This window comes from Nicotiana tabacum, chromosome 8 (assembly GCF_000715075.1).
Source record: "Nicotiana tabacum cultivar K326 chromosome 8, ASM71507v2, whole genome shotgun sequence".
In the NCBI taxonomy this organism is placed as follows: domain Eukaryota; kingdom Viridiplantae; phylum Streptophyta; class Magnoliopsida; order Solanales; family Solanaceae; genus Nicotiana; species Nicotiana tabacum.
This window is the reverse complement of record NC_134087.1, coordinates 107,100,208-107,125,439: the sequence shown is the minus strand read 5'-3', so window position 1 is coordinate 107,125,439 and position 25,232 is coordinate 107,100,208. Positions and strand designations below refer to the sequence as shown.

The following is a 25,232-nucleotide window of genomic DNA, read 5'->3' as shown; positions in this document are numbered from 1 at the left end:
ATTTTGTATATGTTCGTCCAAATCTAGAAGAAGAACGGCGGATAGCTATACGGGTATAGGTCTTAGAGTCTAGGTATTTTTTAGGCTAATTTTGGTTATATAGAGAGGGTTTTTAGGTTAAGGGGTATGAGTTTGGTATTATTAGGCCTTAAAATTGGGCCAAAGACTAAAAAAAATGGACTACAAGATTAAAATAGGACAAATTAACCCAAGACTAACTCTTCCTTCTAAATATACAATTTATAATATAATAATATAAAACTAGTCTTAATTAATTGAACTAAACTATATTAAAACATGAAACTATTTTTGTGTTTTCAAGATTATATGAAAATAAAGATAAGGTACTATTTTTGTATTATTTTTTATTTGAATTTATGAAATATACGTAAACTAAAGTATTTTTGTCATTTTTATTTTTTGTGACGAAATAAAGTAAAAGAGTCAAAATTAGTTGAAATAGTGATATTAGGCCTAAACTAAATATTTACATGCTAAAATATAAAAAATCTTGGGGAGGGTCAAAAATCACTTGTCTACAGCTGCCCCTTTTTGACTGGGAACATGAAGAATTTTCAGATAAAGAACGACTAGAAAGGTTTTTTAACCCGACCCCTATTTAGAGAGACTAAAACTAAGAGAAAAGGGGAATATGACCGAGCTCTGGTATCTGAGCTGCCTATATATCCTTGGCTATAAAGGAATCAGGCCACGTGTAGTTTAGAAGTGAGTGAGATGATGGAGTATACCGAGGTGGAGAGCCGGTCGAGGTGTCGTTCCATAGTCCTATTATTACTCAAAAATCAAATAATGAAAAATACTAGCTAAGCCTGTCAACTATGAGTTACAAGATTCCTATCTATAAGTCTTCTGAAGCTTGATCTTGAGTCTTGAATGACTCTTCATGCAGACTCTAGATTTGAACCTTGGTATTTTTTAGCTGCAGGTGCTAGTTCATTCTTCTTCAGCTTTTCGGATCAAGATCGGACATGCAGTGCTTGTGACCTCAGCCATGTCTTGAGCATCTCACATCTTTCATCAAACTTCTGAATTTGGATACACTTCTTTTTTTTCTTTTTCCCCTCTTTTTTATATTCTAGATTGAGGCTACTTTTGTTGGTCATCTCAGACTGTTGACCCGCATTCTTGTCGCGAGCTTCTTTTGTTGCTGACTTGAATTACATTCTGAAGTGAATTCCCTTGTTTTCCAGGTGGGTGCCTGATTTCTAAAACTTGAACTGTCTTCCTTCGAAACTTGAACTGCATTCCCTTGTTCTCCAGGTCGATTGATGAAACTCGAATTGTTTTCCTTGAAACTTGAGTTGTTTTCCCTTGTTCTCCAGGTGGGCACCTGACTGCTGAAACTCGAATTGCTTTTCCCTGAAACTTGAGCTTCTTTCCCTTGTTCTCCAGGTGGGTGCCTGATTGTTGAACTTGAACTGTCCTCCTTTGAAACTTGAGCTGTTTTCCCTTGTTCTCCAGGTGTGTGCCTGATTGCTGAACTTGAACCGCTTTTCCCTGAAACATAAGCTGCTTTCCCTTGTTCTCCAGGTGGATGCCTGATTGCTGAACTTGAACTGTCTTCCTTTGAAACTTGAGCTGTTTTCCCTTATTCTTCAGGTGGGCGCTTGATTTCTGAACTTGAACCGCTTTCCTTTGAAACTACTTTCCCTTGAAACTTGAACGGTCTCCCCTTGTTCTCCAGGTGGGCGCCTGACTGCTGAACTTGAACTGCTTTCCTTTGAAACTGTTTTCCCTTGAAACTTGAACTGCTTTCCGTTGAAACTGCTTTCCCTTGAAACTTGAACTTCCTTACCTTGTTCTCCAAGTGGGCGCCTGATTGCTGAAACTCGATATACTTTTCCCTGAAACTTGAACTGCCTTCCTTTGTTCTCCAAGTGGGCGCCTGATTGTTAAGTTTGAACGTTCTTCCTTCGAAACTTGAGTTGCTTTCCCTTGTTCTCCAGGTGGGCGCCTGATTGCTGAACTCGACCTGCTTTCCCTTGATACTTGAAACTTTTTTCCCTTATTCTCCAGGTGGGCACCTGATTATTGAACTTCAACTGTCTTCCTTGGAAACTTGAGCTGTTTTCCTTTGTTCTCCAGGTGGGCACCTGATTGCTGAACTTGAACTGTCTTCCTTCGAAACTTAAGTTATTTTCCCTTGTTCTCCAGGTGGGCGTCTGACTGCTGAAACTCGAAATGCTTTTCCCTGAAACTTGAGCTGTTTTCCTTTGTTCTCCAGGTGGGTGCCTTATTGCTGAACTTGAATTGTCTTCCTTTGAAACTTGAGTTGTTTTCCCCTGTTCTCCAGGTGGGCGCCTGATTGCAAAATTTTGAACTGCTTTCCTTTGAAACTGCTTTCCCTTGAAACTTGAACTGTCTCCCCTTGTTCTACAGGTGGGCGCCTGATTGCTGAACTTGACCTGTCTTTCCCTGAAACTTGACTTGCTTTCCCTTGTTCTCTAGGTGGGCGCCTGATTGCTGAACTTGACCTGTCTTTCCCTGAAACTTGAATTGTTTTTCCTTGTTCTCCAGGTGGGCGCCTGATTGATGAACTTGACCTGGTTTTCGTTGAAACTCGAATCATTTTCCCTTATTTTACAAGTAGGCGCCTGACTGCTGGACTTGACCCATCTCCTCTTGTTACTTGAAACTATTTTCCCTTGAAGCTTGAACCATTTTCCCTTTTTCTCCAGGTGGGCTCCTGATTTCAACTTGAATTGCTCTCCCTTTGTTCTCCAGGTAGGCACCTGATTACCAACGCTTGAATTACTTTCCCTTTGTTCTCCAGGTGAGCTCCTGATTTCCATCACTTGCACTGTTTTTCCTCGAAACTTGAATTGCTTCCCTTTGTTCTACAGGTGGGTTCCTGATTACCAACAGTCGAATTGTTTTCCCTTTGTTCTCCAGGTGGGTGCCTGATTTCCAACTCGGACAGACAAAACAAAGAAAAGTTTCTGCCCCAATTTGGTAGCGGGGCACATCGGTGAGTGTTAATTGCACCATGTTACCAAATATCCCTTAGAATCTGAAAGCTAGATCCTATTATCTAGGAGGGTCCTGAAAACTCCTAGTAAAATGACAGTTTTAAAGCTAAATTATATTTTCTAAAGGTATGACTTTCTCTAAATCTTGTTATCTATGAAGGTCTTAAAACTAAATTCCATTATCCAGGAGGGTCCTGAAAATATCCAATTGAGTCTCGTCCTAAGAATGAAAACTTCAAAACCAACTTATATTTCTAAAAGTAGAGCTTATGCTAGATCTTGTTAATCATGAATGTTTGAATTTTAACTAAGTCCCTTTGTCCAGGAGGGTCCTGAAAATTTATGATCAAACCTGTCCAGTACTTGATTTCCTTATGGAGGGTTTCTCCGAAACAAACAAAATTTTCTGCCCCTATTTCAAATCAAAGAAACGTCTTGTCAGTTTAAAACAAGGTGGTTAGTTTGTGGCATTCTTGTTGAAGGTGGCCTCTCCACTGCCGCGCTTTGCTTTGATTGGTTGCCTTGAACTGGCCTAGAACCGTTTGACTTTCTGACTGACTCTCAATCGCAGGACCTTGGATGACCCGAGTGCTTTACACCCAAACCGTTGTTTTACATTTCTGACCCTTCTACATGAACCTCTGTATATTCCCCGAAATGTACAAACCACTCGACTTCTTGAACTTTCATTAACCCCATACCTTTATTTTTTACATCATGTTATTTCTGGCACGTTTTGGCCGCACTTTACTTTGTGCAATTTGGAAGTTGGTAGTAAGATTTGAAAACCTTCCTTACTTGCTTAAACAAGGCTGACATTGAAAGAAACCTTAGAGAAATAAACCCTAAAGAAATGAAATGCAATGACTTTGAGAGTTGGGAATAAAAGAAAATCCAAATCTGGATGACTGTTTGAGGGAGAGAAGGAAAAGAGACTTATCTGAGTGGAGCAGCTGGTACCAATGATCATGACATGTATTTCGGATTAATCAGCCCAATCTATTCAATCAATCATCTTTCAGATGTCATACCATGTGCCCTAGGACCTTCATAACCCAATTTCTTTGGCCAATCACTAACCTTATCCGTCATGCGGTGCCCTGAAGGGTTTTCACCAACAAACCTCTTTCATTTTTTCATCTCTCAAACTCACTGTCACCTTATGGTGCCTGCGAAGGTTTTCACCTATAAGACTCTTTTATTTTTAATTTCTCTCAGCTTTCTGTCGCCTTACGGTGCCCGTGAGGGTTTTCACCAATAAGACTCTCTCATTTTCATTTGCTTGCTCGGAACGGAATGTTGTCCCTGATATGAATCACCTCTACCTGCTCGACTTGGCATCTCTCGAACACTGATCGGAAGGTCTTTCTTTGGACCGTAATATGGGCTTTTGGATAGGGTTAGAAAGAAAGGATATCAAAAGGGTCAAAACAATTTGAAAGGGTCCAAAATTACAACTTTTGGAATCAGATTTCTTATAATAACTACAACTTCTGCCACAGTTTCTTTGCTTGGGGACGTTTGAATTTTTATTTTGATGGGACCGAACCGTGATGCTTCCTACCTATCCTTAAAAGGAATCAGGTCAAACGTAGTTCTTTTCATAGGAATTGCTTTGTTATTGTTACTTCTCTTTTCCTTTCTTTCTCTTCTTTTTTTCTTTTCTTTATTTTCTTTTCTTTCTTTCTTTCTTTCTTTCTTCTTTCTTTTTTTTCTTTTCTTTTCTCTTTATTTCTTTCTTTTCATTCTTTTTCCATTTTTTCATTTTCTTTTCTCTCTTCTTTCCTTTTTAACTTCTTTACTTACTTTTTGCGTTCGTATGTTCTGAATTTTGCTACTAATTCCAAAAGAGGGGTATGAAAGGAAATAAATAAGGCTCAAAAGGGGTAACAAAGGATAAAGTGTTTAGATAGCAGAACAAAATGCCTTCATTATTCCTATCTTCAAAACATGCCATGTACAAACAAACACAACTTGAACCAAAAAATCATACATAATATCTTTTGACTGCATCAGAATTGAAAACTATGTCGACACATTTGCCTTCTATATCTGTTAAATACAAAGCACCATTGGACAACACTCTCGTTACGATGAACGGCCCCTGTCAATTTGGGGCGAACTTGTCTTTCGCTTCAGCCTGACGTGGAAGGATGCATTTCAACACTTACTGACCCACTTCAAATTTCCGCGGACGCACCTTCTTGTTGTATGCTCTCACCATTCTCTTTTGATACAACTGGCCATGACACAATACTGCCAATCGTTTTTCATCAATCAAACTCAATTGCTCCAAACGGGTTTTGACCCACTCATCATCATCAATCTCTGCTTTAGCAACAATCCGAAGGGATGAGATTTCAACTTTCGCGGGTATCACTGCTTCAGTGCCATATACCAACAAATAAGGAGTTGCACCTACTGAAGTGTGAACAGTAGTGCAATAACCCAACAATGCAAAGGGAAACTTTTCATGTCATTGCTTGGAACCTTGCACCATTTTCCGAAGTATCATCTTTATGTTTTTGTTGGATTCGTCGACTGCTCCATTCACCTTGGGGCGGTATGGGGTAGAATTTTGATGTGTCATCTTAAACTGTTGACACACTTCTTTCATCAGATGACTGTTAAGATTAGCACCATTATCTGTGATGATCACCTTTGGAATCCCGAACCAACAAATCATATTTGCATGCACAAAGTCGACCACTGCCTTCTTGGTCACAAACTTGAAAGTTTTAGCTTCAACGCACTTAGTAAAATAGTCAATGGCCACCAGAATGAACTTGTGTCCATTGGATGCTGCTGGCTCAATTGGTCCGATGACATCCATACCCCAAGCAACAAAGGGCAATGGTGCGGACATTGTGTGCAATTCAGATGGCGGAGAATGAATCAAATCTCCGTGTACTTGACATTGATGACACTTGCGCACAAAACTGATACAATCTCGCTCCTTGGTGAGCCAATAATAACCTGCTCGAAGAATCTTCTTTGCCAGAACATATCCGCTCATATATGGCCCGTAGACTCCTGAATGCACTTCGATCATGATAGTCGTGGCCTGTCTGGTGCATCTCAACAATCCGAGTTCTGGAGTTCTTTTATAAAAAAACTCCCCCATTGAAGAAGAATCCACTTGCCTAATGTCGAATTGTTCTCTTTTGATCCCCTATGGCTTGAACTGGATATACCCTCATCCTGATATACTCCCTGATGTCATGGAACCATGGTTCACCATCAAGTTCCTCCTCAACCATATTACAGTAAGCATGCTGATCACGAGCTTGAATATGCAGATGATCAATATAAGTTTTGTCTGTATGGTGCAACATTGATGCTAAGGTAGCCAATGCATCGGCGACCTCATTATGGATCCTTGGAATGTGCCTGAATTCTATAGATCAAAATTGCTGACAAAGATCATGCAGACATTGTCGATACGGTATAAGCTTTAAATCTCGTGTCTCCTATTCTCCTTGAATATGGTGCACCAGAAGGTCTGAGTCCCCCAAGACCAAGACTTCTTGGATTCTAATATCTACGGCTAGCGTTAAAACCAAAATGCATGTCTCGTACTCAGCCATGTTGTTGGTACAATAGAAACGAAGCTGAGTCGTAACAGGAAGTGATGCCCTGTTTCAGAAATGAGCACTGCCCCTATCCCGACACTTTTCATGTTGGCAGCCCCATCAAAGAAAATCGGGCTTTTTATCCTTCTCGACCTTGTCGATATGCATTACCTCTTCATTAGGGAAGTAAGTCCTCAAAGGTTCATATTCTTCATCCACCGGGTTCTCGGCCAAGTGATCAGCCAAAGCTTGGGCTTTCATCGCTGTCTGAGTCACATATACGATGTCAAATTCTATGAGCATGATCTGCCACTTTGCGAGCCTTCCTGTAGGCATGGTCTTCTGAAAGATATACTTCAAGGGATCTAGGCGAGAGATGAGGTAAGTAGTGTAGGACGACAAGTAATGCTTCAACTTCTGTGCTACCCAAGTCAGGGCACATCACGTTTTCTCAAGGGGAGTATACTTAACCTCATAAGATATGAATTTCTTGCTGAGATAGTAGATTGCTTGCTCTTTCCTGCCGGTGATGTCATGCTGACCCAACACACAATCAAATAAATTATCCAAGACCGTCAAATACAGAATCAAAGGTCTCTCGGGTTCTGGCGGGACCAAAACAGGGGGTTCGACAAATACTTCTTGATCTTATCAAATGCTTCCTGGAAATCATCAGTCCATTTGACCGCAGCATATTTCTTTAGCAACTTGAAGATGGGCTCACAGGTTGTCATGAGCTAAGCAATAAACCTGCTGATGTAGTTTAGCCTCCCTAATAGACTCATCACCTCGGTCTTGTTCCTTGGTGGTGGTAATTCCTGGATAGCCTTGATCTTTGACGGATCCAATTTAATACCCCACCGACTAACTATGAATCCCAACAGCTTCCTTGATGGAACACCAAATGCGTACTTTGCAGGATTGTGCTTTAGATTGTACCTGCGGAGCCTTTGGAAAAACTTTCTCAAATCTTTGACGTGGTCAGGCTGCTTCCTGGACTTTATGATCACATTATCCACGTAAACCTCAATCCCCTTGTGTATCATGTCATGGAATATGCTAATCATCGCCCACATTTAAGTTGCCCCAGCATTTTTCAAACCAAAAGGCATGACCCGGTAGTAGTATGTTCCCCATGGCATGATGAATGCCATTTTCTCTGCACCGTCCTCATCCATTAAAATCTGATGATATCCTGCATAGCAGTCCAAAAAAGACTCAATCTCATGCTTGACACAGTTATCAATCAAAATGTGGATGTTTTGTAGTGGGAAATTGTCCTTTAACCATGCCTTATTGAGGTCACAGTAATTAGCACACACTCTGGTCTTACCATCTTTCTTTGGCACAAGCACAACATTGGCTAACCATGTGGGATACCGTGTGACTCGAATGACCTTTGCATCAAGCTGCTTTGTGACATCTTCTTTAGTCTTCAAACTCATGTCAGTTTTGAACTTTCTCAGCTTCTGCTTGATGGGGATGGGGGAAATGTTGGATCAATTGGCAATTTATGGACCACCAAATCGGTACTCAAGTCGAGCATATCATCATACGACCATGCAAAAATATCCTTATGCTCAAACAATGCTTTAATTATCTCTTCCCTGATTTGCTGTTCAAGATGGACGCTTATCTTAGTTTCTCTGACATTATCCGGGTCCCCTAAATTGATTGCTTCTGTATCATTCAGGTTAGGCTTGGGTTTTTCTTCAAAATGACTTAGTTTCTTATTAATTTTTTCAAAGGCCTCATCCTCATCATATTCTGATTCATCATCATACTCTATTTCTTAGATTATTATTTCAAAATTAGATTGACTTTTAAGACTGGGCCGAAGATTCCTCATGCATGTCATGTCATTGAAACCAGCATAAAAAGAACTGTACAAAGAAGAAAAGAAAAACAAAAAATTAAACTATCAGGTATGATGGAAAAAGGAAATTGCTTTTCATTAAAATAAAGGATAACAGGGTTTGTGCATCAACAAGCAAAAAATAAAAGTCTGGGTCACAACCCTGGAATGACCCAGATATAAAGGAAAACAAAACAAACTACCAAGACTCCTTCCGGGTAAGGAGAGAAGTAGCCTTCCAATTGTTAAGATTTGCATTTGGTCCTACGAACTGCACGTCCTCTCTGCTAGAACCTTCTCCAACTTCAACCATGTTCACATCATCAAACAACCTCTGGAACCTTTCAATTAACTCCTCATCAATATCAACCACAGAACTTGAAATTGTCGTCACTGGGCATTTCCTGGCATCGAGCTTGACAAAAGACCTGGAGAGACGCGGAACAGGCTTTGGAAGTGCCCACGCCTTCTAGTTCAACCTTTTAGCCCTTTTCACATCTGCCGCTATAGATTTGAACTCAAGACCGAACATACCAAATTTTCAGGGAGGGACACTGGCTATATGATACACTGCAGAGATGCACCCAGACCTTTACCGGGCACAAAGCCATTTTTAGCATTTCAAAGGCCACCATAACTGATGCGGAGGTTATCTTTGGAGTTGGAACACATTTCCCCTCTGAAACCTTCTCGACTGGCACTGTTTCAAAAAGTTGATAGACCCAAGTCCCTTTGTCATCTTCAACCTCAATGAACGATACGAAGGCATCACTTTAAGCACACAAATTATCCTTGCTGTGCACGATAATCTCTTGTCTATCCCATTCAAACTTGACCATCTGGTGCAAAGTGGACGGGACTGCTTTGGCATGATGAATCCAAGGTCGACCCAATAGAAAATTGTACGAGATGGCTACGTCCAACACCTGGAACTCCATGGTGAATTCCACTGGTCCTATTGTTAATTCAAGCACTATATCACCAACTGAATCTTTCCCTCCACCATCAAATCCCCGAACACATATGCTATTTTTGTGAATCCTCTCATCATCCCCTTTCAACTTGTTTAGAGTAGAGAGAGGGCAGATGGTTGCACTAGAACCGTTAACAACTAACACCCTGATGACCACAAAATCTTCTCATTTTACCCTAAGATAGAGAGCTTTGTTTTGTTCGGTACCCTCCACAGGCAACTCATCATCAGAAAAGGTGACTCTATTCACCTCAAATATTTTTTTGGCGATCTTCTCTAGATGGTTCACTGAAATTTTGTCGGGAACATGATCCTCGTTCAGAATTTTCATCAGGGCCCGACGATGCTCGTCTAAGTGGATCAACAACGACAATAAAGATATCTGAGCAGGCGTCTTTCTCAACTGCTCCATGATGGAATAATCTTGTACCTTCATTTTTCTCAGAAACTCCTCCGTCTCTTCTTCAAACACTGCTTTCTTTACTAGGACTGGATTATCTCTCGATGTTTTAACTTTCCTCAACTCTTCTTGGGCAAAGCATCTCCCCGAACGAGTTAATCCCTAGTTCTCATTGACTTCTTCTTTCACTTCCTTTCTCTTATAGGTCACTATTACCCGTTCATAGTTCCATTGGATGGCCTTGGTGCTGATTACTAGCAATTGGGTTATAGGCTAAATGATGACAGGATCCATACGGGCACCCTCTACAATTATGATAGGCTTGTTTACCACTCCTAGCACAACCACTTTTCACTTTTCTTACTTTGTCGTGACATCACTTGGGGATCCTTTCTTGACTACTACAGATGGTTCACCATTGTCCTGCTCAACTTGTTCACTGATCCTTCAATTGTTGGTTTTTTAACTGGCTTGACCTCACTGGCCCGAATCATCATGACAGTATGTGAAGGCTTCTTGGGTTCCCCTCCCTTATGTACTATCTCAATCATGTTCGTTTCCTAATGAGTTGGCAATGAGTTCTAGTTGATGTTGGGTGCCTCTAGAGTTTGGACTTCAATTCGGTTTGTGTCAATGAGCTCCTAGATGGCATTTTTCAAGTGCCAGCACTTCTCCGTATCATGTCTCGGAGTACCAAAACAATATTCACAGCTCACAAAGTAATCAAGAATCTTTAGAGGAGGGTTTGGAAATTTCGACTCAATTGGCCTCAACATATCCAACTGCCTCAATCTGTGGAACAAACTGGTATAAGACTCTCCCAGTGGGGTGAAAGTTTTCTTCCACTGCAACCTCTCATTTTTGAATGCTGGATTGGGTTGGAAACCTGGACCGACAGGGTTTTGATAGGCTCGTAGGGGTGGGTAACCATTTTGTGGAGCTGGGTAGGTGTTTTGTGGGGCTGGGGCACGCCATTGTGTGTAGGCAGGAGGTTGAGTATATGTTTGGGCATGGTGGAAAGAATTATGAGGGTCTGTTGATGGGAAGTAGTGTTGGGGTAGATTATATGAGGTTTGAGTGTAGGTTCGGTGATGGGTCGAGGCTGGGTATATTGGTATGACGAGCCCCTGGGTCCGAACCATGATCCTGAATCAATTGTTGCCACATCTTCTTTCTTCTTCTTTCCAATCACTCCCCTAATACCATTCTGAATGGCTTGGGTAGTTGCCTTGATAGCTGAGTAACTCATGATTTTGCTTGATTTAAGCCCTTCTTCCACCATGCCACCCATCTTTACTACCTCGTTGAACGATATGCCTATGGCCTATATTAGATGGTGAAAGTAAGTAGGCTCCAGAGACTGTAGAAAGTACTCCACCATTTCGCTCTCATCCATCGGGGTGTTAACTCTTGCCGCTTGTTCTCTCCAGCAAAAACCATATTCTCTGAAACTTTCACTAGGCTTCTTCTCAATTTTAGTCAAAGACAAATGTTCTGGAACAATCTCGATATTGTACTGGAAATGACAAGTGAATGCTTTGTCAAAATCATCGCAGGTATACCATCTGTTGTGATCCTGACGAGTGTGCCACTCCAATGCCGAACCACTCAAACTCTAGCTAAAGTATGCTATCAATAACTCATATTTCCCACCGGCTTCTCTCATTTTACTGTAGAATCCCCTCAAGTGGGCCACCGGGTCTTCGTGCCCGTCATACAAATCAAACTTCGGCATCTTAAATCCCACAGGCAACTGAACATCGGGAAATAGACACAAATCCTTGTAGGCTACGCTTACCTGGTCTACCAATCCCTGCATGTTTCTGAATGACTGCTCTAGGCTTCTAACCTTCCTGAACATCTCCTCATGCTCTAGGTCTTTAGGTGGTTTCTCAGTCTCAACAGGGAGGTCGAAATATGGAGTATAGGAGAAAGGCTCTGAGGCTTTGAAAGTAGGCTCCGGGGGGTAGTATTGGATATCCCGAGTCTGGAATAAGGTCTCACTGGAGGATTGATGGAGTGTAGCGGGTGGGGGTGCCACAAAGATAGGGGTGGCTAGTGGAGGAGGGTACGGGACTAGTTTAGGTGGTGGAGCTTATGGAGTTTGGGAGATGGTGCCTTGGTAGTGGTGGTAAATGGGGAAGCCTGGAGATGAATCAACAGTGGGAGGTTCTTGGGATTAAGCCAACGACGGGACGAAAGTCGGGTTGGCGGGGCATGATGGTGGTGGATGCCCCTTCACCCATGCCTGGTACATCTCTACCATTTGGTGTTTTAACTTGTATAACTCCTCTTTCAGATTAACATCAAACTCTTCCCCCTCTCTTGACGGATCAATAACACTTGCATCCAATTATTGGTTGGCCATGATCAACTTGTCTTTGGACATATGGTGTTGTACGGGTAAGTTTCCAGAATGCCAAACAAACTAACCACCTGCTTATACTTGACGCCATATGAATCAAACCAAGTGTAGTTTTGGGAATATGTGTGAAATAAATAACAAAATAAAAAAACATTTTTTGGGGTTTTTAAAAATAAAATAAAATATCTTGATTATGAAAACTTCCCCCGCAGATTTAAACATAAAGACTAACAGACTCGATGAGTGGACTGGCAACTTCAAAAGAAAACTGAAAATACAGACTTGAAATGAACTAACAAACTACCAATACAGACTCGAAAATAAAATAAAATACATACTCGAATAAACAAAGTCAAGAATACATAAGTGCTTCAACTGTTGCTCCAGTTGGCCTTGCTTCGGGCCTCCGTGCAATGTCTTCTTGGAGGCGAAACAAGTCATCCATAATCAGCCGGGCAAAAATCATAACTGAAGTGAAGAACATGTACCTAGTCATGTCTTCACACTCGTTGCATTTCATCACAATGTAGTCCGCAATTCTCCTAACCCTTTCCCTAATAATACACTTCTTTTATAGCAACCATCCGATCTACTGAGATCTGGCACCCAAAACTTGTTCGGATGCATGGTTTTGCTCTTGAAGCTACTGAAAGTCTTTCTCTAGTTGTGCCATCAGGGCATAACAGTGCTCCCTTTCTACTTTGAAGTCTCTCGCCTACTTGGCCATTTCATTTTCAAGGGCATTGACCTTTTTCTTTATATTCACCATTCCCTTGTCATACTTATCCTTCAGTTGCCGAACGAAACTGGTCTGCCCCTCTACATTCTTATCTAGCTTGGCTCGGGCATTTGCCAGCTCCGCCTCAGTCTTTTGCAAATCATCCTCAAAATCACATACCTTTTGGGTAAGACTGTAGATGAGCTTTTCGTCTTTTCTACTCCTGCCCGGGTTCTCAATTGCTATTCTCATTTTTCGAACTTGGGCTCGGAGAGCTTCATTCTCTTGGGCCAACTTTCTTCTTTTACCTTCGGCTTCTTGTTCTTGGAGATCATTGTTGAATTCCTTGTTTCTCAGCTTCTCTTTCAGGGCGTGAATCTCGGCTTGATATTCCTTCTCCTTTTCCCCCTATGCCAGCCTTTCTTGGATTTTGTCGTCAAAAGCTTGAACATGAGGTCTCTTGGTAGGCCTCTCGGGTTCGGGCTTAGGCTCGTTGTTTACACAAGCCCTTTTCTCAAACCAAGCAGCATAATTTCGATCTACTTCCCTTTTGCAACACCTGGTACCTGAGTGCCATTTTTCAGATACCGACAGTCATTCCAATCCTGCTGAACTAAAGCCTTGCGCAATGTAGCTTTTGGATGCATCTCTATGACCTGGGTGGTTAGATCTTCATCTTCAGGAACGATCTGATATCTTCTTAATTGCCTCAAAACCCTCTGCGGTGCATATGGTTGGATACTCCTCACACTCATTAACCTCGGGTAACCTTTGGTGGCAGTCATGAATATGGCTTCTATCATTGGGAGCCATCCTATAGTCCACTTATCCTAACTTGCTTTGAGAGCTTTCAAGTGGGAGACCCATGCTTCAAACCCTTCTGGCATGTTGTAGTCCTTTACCCTTTCCTCGTAATTGGTAATGAAGTTATTTGGGCTCGAACCATAACTCATGAATCTGGGATGATGGCGAAGATGCTTTATCAGCCATATTTGTAGAAGGATATTGCAACCTTCAAAGAATTGAGCCTTAGCTCTGCATAATGTCAATGCTCGACAAATATCAGCCAGCACTAACGGGACAATTTTATGATCTTCCTTGGTAGTGAGGATTTGTGCAATTCTGACCATAAGAGTATCCAATGTCCCTTCCTCATTTGGAAAAACCATGATCCCCATAAATTCCACGATAAAAGTGAATTGGCGATGAATTTGCCAAAGGCCTTTATTTTGTTTGTTACTCAAACCCTTTTCATGTGTTTCGAACCCGGCCGAGTGCCTGAACCCGAAGTACAAGAAGTGGAAAGAACAACACCCTTTGCTTACATGGGCCTTCTTCATCTGTTTACTGATATTCAGGAGGTCAAAGAACTTATGCACCGAAGGACCCCTTGGAAATATAAGTTGTTGCTTCCTTAAGTCCCAGCCAAACTCAATGTACCCGGCCATTTCCTCTTAAGTAGGGGTGATCTCAAAGTCCGAGAAACAAAAAACATTGTGGACAGGGTCCCAAAAGGTTATCAAAGCCTTGATTAAATCTTCCCGCGGTTTGATTTCCAAAATATATACAAGGACACCCAACTATTTTTTCACCCATTTCTAATCATCCTCATGTAGATCATTCCACCACATACGCAAGTGTAACTGAGCTTGTTTCCTGACCATTTTTGACGAGTCTTGGGTGGTGTTCATTCGTGACGGGTCCTAGACAGTGTTCATTTGTACCTGTGGAGGGTCAAGGTTAGGGTTGACTCTGGTAGATCTTTTTTGTAAAACAGGTTTTCCAATTTCTACAAGAAAAATCAATGGGCCATGATTCCTTCCCCTATATGCTAAATTTAGCAAAAATGACCGTTTTGCAAACGTGGTCCCTTCCCAATTCCAAATGAATTTTGAGGTTGGGGAGGACTATTTTATGACACTTGACAAACTTGTCCGTTCTTTTACAAAAATAGCCCTTCGACAACTGAAAATACTCTAAGGCTATCTCAGCAAGAACGGTTTTTAAGACATTACCGAAGTTGGGTCGGCTTATTTTGACCAAAACTCCAAAGTACATTTACTTGACCGCTAACTCTCTTTTTTCTTCTTTTTTCAAAAATAAACCCGAATCTTATGTAGGTTGTCTATGTATCCCACATCCGGTGAGAACCAGACCTGCGTAGTTCGGTCAATTTTGACACATTTGAAAAGGACAGTATTGACTCATTTTGAAATGACTCTCTTTCTTTTCCCCCTTCTTTTTTTTGAAAAATTTTGTCATAGTTTCGGGACATTTCCAAATACCAAAGATTTTTCATAACCGGGTTTTATTTCCTTCCCCACATCACTCTTGGTTTTTCTTTTGCTTTATTTTCCTAGTGGGTCAGCATCCAAGCCGAATCAAATAAATGTTCACATAACACATAAGATGCATTAGGATGGTCTGTTATTTTGGGGCACACCTGTCCTAGACGGACCCAACCCCTATGTTGAGTCCCTTAAGTCAAATGCACGTGATGCAAACAAGCGTTCCTACTAGGAATCCGACATTAGGCTGTGTTTTTCTAGGTTTAAATCCTGGGGTTGTGCTCTAGACTTGGGGTTACCTGAGCTGAAAACTGGGGCCGAAGAGGGGGCGACGTACAAGGAGCACTAAAGTCTACCCGGCCTTGTCACTGGTCCAGCCTCGTTCTATTTGGTATAATTTCTATGGGAAAAACGGGACATGCAAACATGTGCCCCATTTTCAGAAGACTTAGAGGGGTGGCGTAAGAAGACAGTTATATACAATTCAAAAAATATTAAAGCGGTAAACAGATAGCATTTAGCACAAAAGGTTCACAGAATACAGTAATATCAACAATAAATAAAGCCAAGCAAAATCATATTATCAAGCTCAACTTCTAAACTCTGAACCAGAGATTTTAAGTTCTTATCCTCAGTAGAGTCGCCAGAGCTGTCACAGCTCCATTTTAATACCCCGAAAGGAGTATAAGCGAGTTTTTCAAATTAAAGTGATGATCGAAACAGGATTATTTTATTTAAAATTCAGAGTTGCCACTTGGGATAATTTATGGTGTCCCAAGTCACCGGTTTAAAATCTTGAATCGACGAAGTTTGACTCTGTTTACGGTCCGCGAACACAGAAATCCAGGTAAGGTATTCTGTTAACCCGGGAGAAGGTGTTAGGCATTCTCGGGTTCCGTGATTTTAGCACGGTCGCTTTGATCATACTTGGCTAGTTAAATTGTCTAATTACTTATTTTATAACCTATGTGCATTTGCCTATTTTAATTAAGAAATTATCTTGTAACAGGTCACGCGTATGTGTACCCATTTATTTGGCGCGTCAAAAATCGTGTCACGCGAACGTGTCCACAATTAGTAACACTTTATATTTATTTTTTAAGAAAGTTTGACCGAAGTTGCGCGAACGCATACTCCGATTTTATTGTTAGAATTGTAATCATGTCACGCGAACGTGTACACCACCACGATAATGGATTAAAATGTATGGCTCAAGTTTTATACCACAGGGTCCTTGCATATGTCTATGTCGCATTTAAACTTCAAATAATCAGGTTCTTACCATCCCATGGCCCAAAATATTAGCTAATAGTCCGTTTTATAATCTAGCACATTATTAATTAAACCCAGGTCCAAACTAACTCTTCAAATCAGTCCATCCTAAAAGACCGAATCTTTGAGATAATCACAGCTCCATTCTTAATCATCTTCATTTTTTACAACTAATACTTCATGAAACTTTAGAGCTTTTCTCCAAATTATATTAAACTAATAATGAATAATGAAAAATTCAATCATTAACTAATCATGGAACTAACTTTCCTATAAAACTAAACCATTAAATATAACTAAATTATTTTAAGAAAACTACCCAAGAGCAGAAAAAATATTGTTGCTTATGGATTAAAAGGGAGCAAACATGTTCTTGCTAAACTTTGAACAAACAAAAGATGACAAACTAATGGACAAAAATAAAGAAAACCTGCTCGAACGGAAAAGAAGCAGTAGCGCTGGAACCTTGCCAGCAACTCGAACGAAACCGACCTCACTCAAACTCCATCTTGGAAAAGCGAAAATCTGAAACAAGGAAGATGAAACAGAACTTTTTATGTGCTCTGTTTATAGTTGTCTTGTGAGTTAATTTTGGATGTTAGAATAGTGACAAACTGATTTTTGACGGAGCTTAGGACGGAAAGATGATGAGAGATTTTGCTTTCTCTGTTTTCAACATCTCTTTCCCCGGTGCCTTCTATTTCATCTTCTCACTCCATGTGTGTGCGCGTGTGTGTATTGATGCTGGTTTGATATAGTAGAGGCAAAGATGGGGTCGTTTTGTGTGAGGTAAGAGGTTTTCCTAAAGGTCCATGGCTGTTGTAGCTGTGATTGATGAAGAAGAAGAAGCAGTGGCGATGGGTGGTCGTTGCGGTGGTGTTGCGTGTGGAACTGGTGAACTTTGGTTGTTGCTGAAGGTTTAGGGATGAAGAAACTGGGGTTCAAGCCATGGGGATGTGAAGGAGAGGAGGAGGGTCGTATGGGGTGGGGTTCGAAATTGTTCTCTGCTGCTTCTTTAGATTCTCATTTTGTATATGTTCGTCCAAATCTAGAAGAAGAAAGGCGGATAGCTATAGGGGTCTAGGTATTTTTTAGGCTAATTTTGGTTATACAGAGAGGGTTTTTAGGTTAAAGGGTATGAGTTTGGTATTATTAGGTCTTAAAATTGGGCCAAAGACTAAAACAAATGGACTACAAGATTAAAATGAGACAAACTAACCAAGGACTAACTCTTCCTTCTAAACATACAATTTATAATATTAAAATATAAAACTAGTCTTAATTAATTGAACTCAACTATATTAAAACATGAAACTATTTTTGTCTTTTCAAAATTATATGAAAATAAAGATAAGTCACTATTTTTTTTATTTAAATTTATGCAAGATACGTAAACTAAAGTATTTTTGTAATTTTTATTTTTTGTGATGAAATAAAGTAAAAGAGTCAAAATTAGTTAAAATAGTGATATTAGGCCTAAACTAAATATTTACATGCTAAAATATAAAAAATCTTGGGAAGGGTCAAAAATCACATGTCTACATCGTGTAGGCTCGGGTTTGGCTAGGTTTTGAGTCGTGAACGTGTGGGCAATATCGCGTTCGTGAAGATATGAGGAGGGCAATTGGGTGTCACACGTTTGTACTTTGCGATTGCATGAGGTGAGACGCGATCGCATAGGTTGGAGGAGGCAGAAGTCTGTGTTTGCGAGGAGGTCATCGCGTTCGGGTAGAACAAGTTGTAGGGGCAGGCTGGATTGTTCTATGCGAACGTGTGATGAAGGCGCACCTGGGCAGAATTATAAGTTTCAAAAATGAGGGAGTGAGTTCATAACAGAAAAATTAATTTGGGAGCTCGGTAGAAGACAATTTTTGGAGAGATTTTCACGTGGGTATTTTGGGTAAGTGATTCCTACCTAGTTTTGATTAATTTCCATGATTATACCTTTAATTTCATCATTTCATTTGTGATTTGGGGTAGAAAATTGGAGAAAATGAAGAAAAGTTCTTAGGCTAGATTTTGAGGTTTTGATCAAGATTTCGGTATCGGATTTCAGTAATTTTTGTATGGGTGAACTCGTGGTCAAAAGGATGTTCGAATTTTGTGACCTTTATCCGATTCCGATATGTGGATCCGGGGCGACTTTTGAGTTGACTTTTTGACTTTTGACTTAAAGCTTAGTATTTGTTTGTGGAATTAATTCCTTTAACTCGTGTTGATTGTATCAAATTGTTTGTGGCTAGATTCGAGACATTCAGAGGGCGTTTCGCGAGGCAAAGGTGTGTCAGAGTAGGAATTTTCTCGGATTTAGATAAGTAACAGTTCTAAATCTGGCTCTGAGAGTATAAAACCACATATTATGTGTCTTGTGAATTGTTTGGAGGTGACGCACATGCTAGGTGACGGGCGTGTAGGCATGCACCATGAAAATTATGACTTGGTACATTTCGTGGACCGTGAAGTTGAATAACATGTTGTTAGTCGTATGCTCTCTTTATGTTATAAAAAATTGACTGCAATCATGTTAGAAATCATGTTTAGGTTATATGTTGGTACTGTAGGGACCCATAGAGGCCATGCTACATGTTGAATTATCTTCTAATTGTTGCTTGTACTCAGTCACAGTTTTACTAGCATATCATATGTCAGTCTCTATTGTTCCTTGTTGATAAATTATATCATTGTATGCGGCGAAATCAGAGGACTTAATTTCTCGCTATCAAATCATTTCGGAAGAATGCCTCGAGACCCTGAGAATGAAAAGCCATGACTGAGTCCCCTCCTTCGAGGCTCGTCTAGGCCCGACTCAAAGAAGACGGAGATCGAAGCCAGAACAGAAGGGAAAGCTCCCAAGGCACACAGCTAAGTCTGACAGGTCCGGCCTATCCAGAGCCTATGCCGAAGCGTCGCGTCTAGCCGTCACATCTCCATACTTTATAATTAATGCCCATGTACTATAGCCGGGTTTCCCTCTTATATAAAGGGAACCTATACTACCTTGTAAAGGGTTGATGTTGCTCCAAATACTTCTCCACAAGATCAATAATATATCTCTCTCGCTCTCTCTTTTTTCTAACTTATTTGTTCTCTCTAGCTCGAGGCCACTTTAGCAATTATAGCTTTCTTACTTGTTCTTCGTCTATTACTTGGTCTTGGCCATAAGGAGCCTTGATTAATCGTATCTTAACTATTATCCCAATCCCGACTACCCCCGATAGCTCGAGATCGAGCCCAGGTATCAACCCCGAGGTCCTTCATCGACTAGCCCTATACCCGGGCAGTAAGCCTCTCGGTTTGATTACTGCCTCGTTTTAGCTTGCATTTCATCATTAAACTTTATATTCCTACCATCATCTGCTCTAACAACTAGCATAAAAATAGATCACATATTTTTAGAATACCATTTACAAATTTAATTGTTGTTACCATTTTCATGGTAAACAGTTTGGCGCCCACCATAGGGCTAAAAATAATAGTGATTATTTTCTTGTTGGTTTCATTGCACAAACGCAAGTTACCTTTCACGCTTTTTCTTGTCCAAGATCTCTTGATTTCAGGTGAAAATGTCTGGTTCGGCAAATAGGGTCGAGAACAACTACCTCGAAAATCACGGCGAAAACGGTGTGGCTGCTCCAGTCATTGGCGCAACGCCGTCGAACCCCGATAACGCATTTGGGCCGATTCCAGCGGACACGGGTTCGCAAGACGTGCAGCAGGTCGACGAAACCTCGCACACCGACGAGAGCATAGAGCATATCGACCGACAGGAAGCCCCAAAAACCCAGTCTCGAGAAGCACAGGAAATGAGTTTTCACGATATTTTTGAAATGTTACAGGCACAGCAGTTGGCTATCGCTCAGTTGCAAAGCTACCCGGAGACTCCCAGAACTGTAGTGCCGGAAACAGCTCTCCCCGCCGAATGAGTACCCGAGATATCAAGCAACAATGGATCGATAACCGACCCTGCCATAGCAAAGACGCTTGGGGATCTCTCCAAAAGGATCGAGTCAGGTTGGTGGAAGTTTATGCAACGGCTGTCCCTTGAGGAAGTGGTCCCGAAACCCATTTCAAAGGAGTCTAGAACACCAGAACTCCCTGAGTACAATGGGACCCCAGATCCCGACGATCACATCACCACTTATACGTGCACAGGTAAAGGCAACGACCCTCAAGATGATGAGTCTAAGCCCGTCTTATTGAAAATGTCCGGGGAAATACTCTCAAAGGGAACCATGATGCGGCGTCATTTCTTAGTGCCCGACCTCGCAAACTCGCTTACCACACCGGCAGATTCCTCCATAGAAACACGTACCGATGCCATCAAAGCAGCGACGAGAGAGCCCAACATATCCAGGGATGAACAAAGGAAGAGTGAAATGCCATGGGAATTCGCACCTTACACCTGATAGAACGAACGAGATTGCCCCCGGTCTCGGATGACTGGGCAGCACAGGCCTTCGCCTGAAGCCTAAACAAACCAAGCCCAATGATTCCGAGGTAGTTCAAATGAAACTTGGTCGAGTACCCAGCCAAGATCTGGTCGGATGCCCGTACCCGGCACCAGTCGCAAATCAGGGTTATGGACGACCATCCGAGAGCTTCCTCAGGCTCAACGTACCCAAGCAGGTTCCCGGCAAAGAGACTAATGCCAAACAGAGGGGGGTACCACCCGTACGCCGCAGATAGGAGGAACACCCCGAGATGCAATCTACCTCGCAACGATCGGGAAATGGCCTGAGGGAAATATCCTTGTGGAATCTTCAATAAAGCCAGATTTGACGAGGCATGGCCAGCAGGGGCACCTCGCCCATTAGAGTACGATTTCAACATTGCTATACCAAACATCGTGTTCACCATAAGCGAAACCAGGGACACCAAATAGCTCAGACCTATTCGACCGAATAAGAAACCATAACCTGGCATGGGAACCGCATGGCGCGCAGAACCACGGGGTCAAAAATGGCCGCCAGCTTAGGAGGAAAACAGTCGTGCTACTCAATAAAAATTTCCGCCGAGTACTGTCGAGCGATCAGGCTTGAATTCAGCCCCGAGGGAGGAATGCAACCAGGAAGAACGAAGCAAATGAGCCGCCACGTATTGCCACGATAGTGGAGAAGCGGCGACACCATCCAAGGACTCATAAAATGAAATCGCTACTAGGAAAAAACGGCTCCGGTGATACATTCCGGAGGACGCCCTTACATCCAGTGAAAACGACACTAAGACTTCGCCTCGCCCTCACACCAGGTCAAAACATGACCACCTCTTGAATCTTTAACAGATTCCAGATGGCAATCGCTACAGCAGGGAGAAAGATCATTCTCTCGATACAGCACGGCTGGCTCGGACGGGAACGCCGAGTCCCATACCGCCAAAGGAGGCACAAGGCACGAATGTCTTATTCAGGCGGCCACAGGCACACCGCACGAAGTTAATGCCGCCCCCACTTCGCTCATGGGATGAAATTTCATGCAAAGGGCAAATTAAAACTGTGAGCGAAAAGCTATATGCGGCAAGAGGAAATTCCTCATCACATAACGTATCGCCTGCATCAATGCCTCCACTCTCGAAAGAATCAAAGGGTAAGCGAACCACATCTTCGACAAAGTCTGATTAAACACGGTGGAGGGCCGAACTAGAACCCGCACTCCGAAATAGCATGAGCATGTCAAACCCCGGAGCATCGCCTACACACCCCGAGGTAAAGAAAAATTACCTCTCTCCTTCGTTATTTTCCACTAACCTATGTGGAAGCTACCAGTCAGGGCATTCAGAAGTGCTAACTCTACCCAGGGACCCCAAGGCCTTAACAGAACCCGTCACACCCTTCTCCCTCGGCCGAACTTCTGACTCAAAGAGGGTCTCACCAGCGAGGTTCTTAGCGGAGCAGCGTACTCCTTAAGAAGGATCCGACAAGATCACAATCCTTCCTTTTGCAATCAAACGAATGATGCACCCCCCTCTCTCTGAAAAGCGTCGACCGCTCAGAAGGGCCGAGGAACGATAGATTCAGTTTCAATAGGGAATCATGTACTGTACCAAATGGTCCGAGGAGACGCGCCCGCGTGGGCCAAGCTCACAACAATGAAACGATATGTGTTTATGCCAAGCAATAAAAGAATATCTTTTCAGCATCTCATATGCCAAACAAGGAAATATCAGTATACTCTTGGCAGGGACCCCTCCACCGAATTCATCCCAAAATACTCGAAGACATAGCGTCAACAAGTTGGCACCCACATGACCCCAGAGTTGAAACTCCGAGCTCATAAAGCCCCAGCAAGGCAACTCCGAGATCATGAATAGCGGCCTTCAAGCCAAAGCAAACTCGATGACTGGAGACTGTCATCAATAGCCATGCTCTGGAAAACCCGAAACTGTAAGACCCCTATCGAGCAGACTCGATATAACCAGATCTATTCTACATAGCAACACAAATTGTAAGACCTCAACAGACATGATAAAACTGTAAGACCTCAACAGGCATGACAAACTATAAGACCTCAACAGGCATGACAAACTATAATACCTCAACAGGCATGAAACTCAAAATCCCGAAGTTTAGGCTATACGCCGCATTTGTAAGAATCTTGAAAGGGTATACCCTTGGTGCAAATGCCTAAACTATCACTCGGGATCAAAAATAGGCTTCGGCCAAACACATATGACTACGGTCAAAACGGCTGATCCAGCCAAATTAACATGACTCTGGGACGTCTGACCATCGCTAAATAAAATCACAGGCCACTACTGCAAATATACTTCGGAAAGAACCGGTTAAAACAGGTTACAAGCAAATGAGCTTTGACCCTGTCAGCTCCAAATCACAAGGCTTTGACCTACTCAGCCTATGAGCTAAAAACCTTCCTAGGTGCTCGAACATCTCTGCTAACGACTTGAAATCGAGGTTCTTCTCGAACCAACAACGGTTCAGGCAAAATTATTTCAAAAAGACTTTAACGAGAGGAATACAAAGCCTATAAATGCCTACGGGCAAAAGCGTAAGAGCCATTGTTGCCAACCAAATAAGCCTCAGGGCTGCACACTAAAAGGTCTTGACGACCAAATAGCGTAAGAGCCATTGTCGCCAGCTTGAAAATTGACAACTTGAGGATTAAAATGAGCTCGAGTCGTAACCCGATTCGAAGACTGGATCCAAAATAGTTAACTATACAAGCCTCAGAGCCGCATATTAAAAGGTCTCAACGACCAAATAGCATAAGAACCATTGTTGCCAGCTTGAAAATCGAAAACACTTGAGGGTCAATTACAGCTCGAGTCGCAACGCGACTCAGAGACTGGACCCAAAATAGTTAAAACAACAAACGACCAAGGGCGAGAAATAAAAAGCATCATCATTCGCCCATGCAGGCATGGAAAACTTGAGGGTCAATCATAGCTCGAGTCGCAATGCGACTCAGAGACTGGACCCAAAATAGTTGAAACAACAAATGCCCGAGGGCGAAAAATAAAAATGATTATCATCCGCTCATGCAGATATATGAGACTGGAGGTCTAGTAAGCTCGAGTCAAGACCGGGCTCAAAGATTGAGCCTAAACAGCTAGGCAAAGTAGAGAGGCCCCAACGCCTACTTACGACAAAAGTCATGCATAAAAGCTTCCAGGCCTGCCTAATTAGTTTCGGACCTACGAGGTTCCCGTCAAACACCGAAACTAGCCTGCCTAGTCAAAAACAATGCAGAAAGGGATACGAATGAGATAAAGCACCAATTTTCCCCTTATTTTATGTACGCAAAAGGTGCGATCTCCATCTACAAACATGTTCTGCAGATATTAAATAAAAAATTGAAAAACGACAGAATCTATGCCCTGCTCCAAAAGGCTACGGCCTCTGGCCCTAGATTCGCTCTCCGAGGCATCATCAAGAAGTACCGAGCATCGCGCTCGTTTGCCCTTTCACGAGCCAATTCCTGTGAGAGAATTAAGCCCCTGGCGTCGACCTCCTCGAGTACCTCTCTGTGGGATCTACAATAAACATACTCTTCGATCCTCTTCTCACGATCGAGGGCCCGCTTCGACTCCACTTGGGCATCAGTAGCATCTTTCACATGAATCGCCATCTCCTGATCAGCCCTAGTTCCACTGAATGACGCTTCATCCCGAGCATCGGTTATCTCAGCCCTGACCTTTGAGAGATCGGTCTCGAGCTTCGCGATCATATCTGCTTGAACTGAAGCATTATCACGAGCCAAACGGAGTTGGACCTCGAAGGTGGGAACCTTAGTTGAGGCACTTTTCTCCTCTAAAGCTTGAGCTTGCACCTGAGCCCTTAGTTCACCGCTAACATTCCTGATGCGGTCGGCTTCTCCCTTAAGGTATTCCAAGGCCTTTGTCTTTTTCTGCAGCTAAGATAGGAAAAAAGGGTTTAACCTTAAGAGCCAAAAAGAGCATAGTGCATACTATGAAAGGTTACCTAATCCGTCAAATAGTTCTCGTGATTCGAGCTCCGGTACGCCTCATATCACCAATGCAACAACTCAACCTCCTTCTTCTCGCGAAGGAGCCTAAGGCACTTGCCCTCGTCTAGAACTTTCCGAAGCCTGGCTTATTAACGGAGCAGTTCAGACCTGAGCCTATCACAGGCTTGCAAAAGGAAAACTCAATGAAGAAAGGAGAACGTGAAATACAGAAAGACTGCGCCGAAACCCACCATGAAGTGGAGCCGGTGGACTTCCTCGAAATTGGAGCACACTCTTGATGGTTCTGCCCCTCCGACCATGGAAGAACCAACTTCGGGCGAAGCATATTCACCCGGGGGAACCACCATCCAAGAATCAA

At 42.4% G+C, this 25,232-nt stretch overlaps 1 long non-coding RNA gene across 1 annotated transcript; it reads right to left on the bottom strand.

Annotated features, from left to right (window-relative positions):
• Nucleotides 1–16,758: 16,758 nt before the first annotated feature.
• Nucleotides 16,759–17,552, bottom strand: LOC142163597 (uncharacterized). The gene is made up of 2 exons (XR_012694549.1): nucleotides 17,049–17,552; nucleotides 16,759–16,958 (listed from the first exon to the last, which is right to left on the bottom strand). It is a non-coding gene; the product is annotated as an uncharacterized LOC142163597 (long non-coding RNA).
• Nucleotides 17,553–25,232: the final 7,680 nt, after the last annotated feature.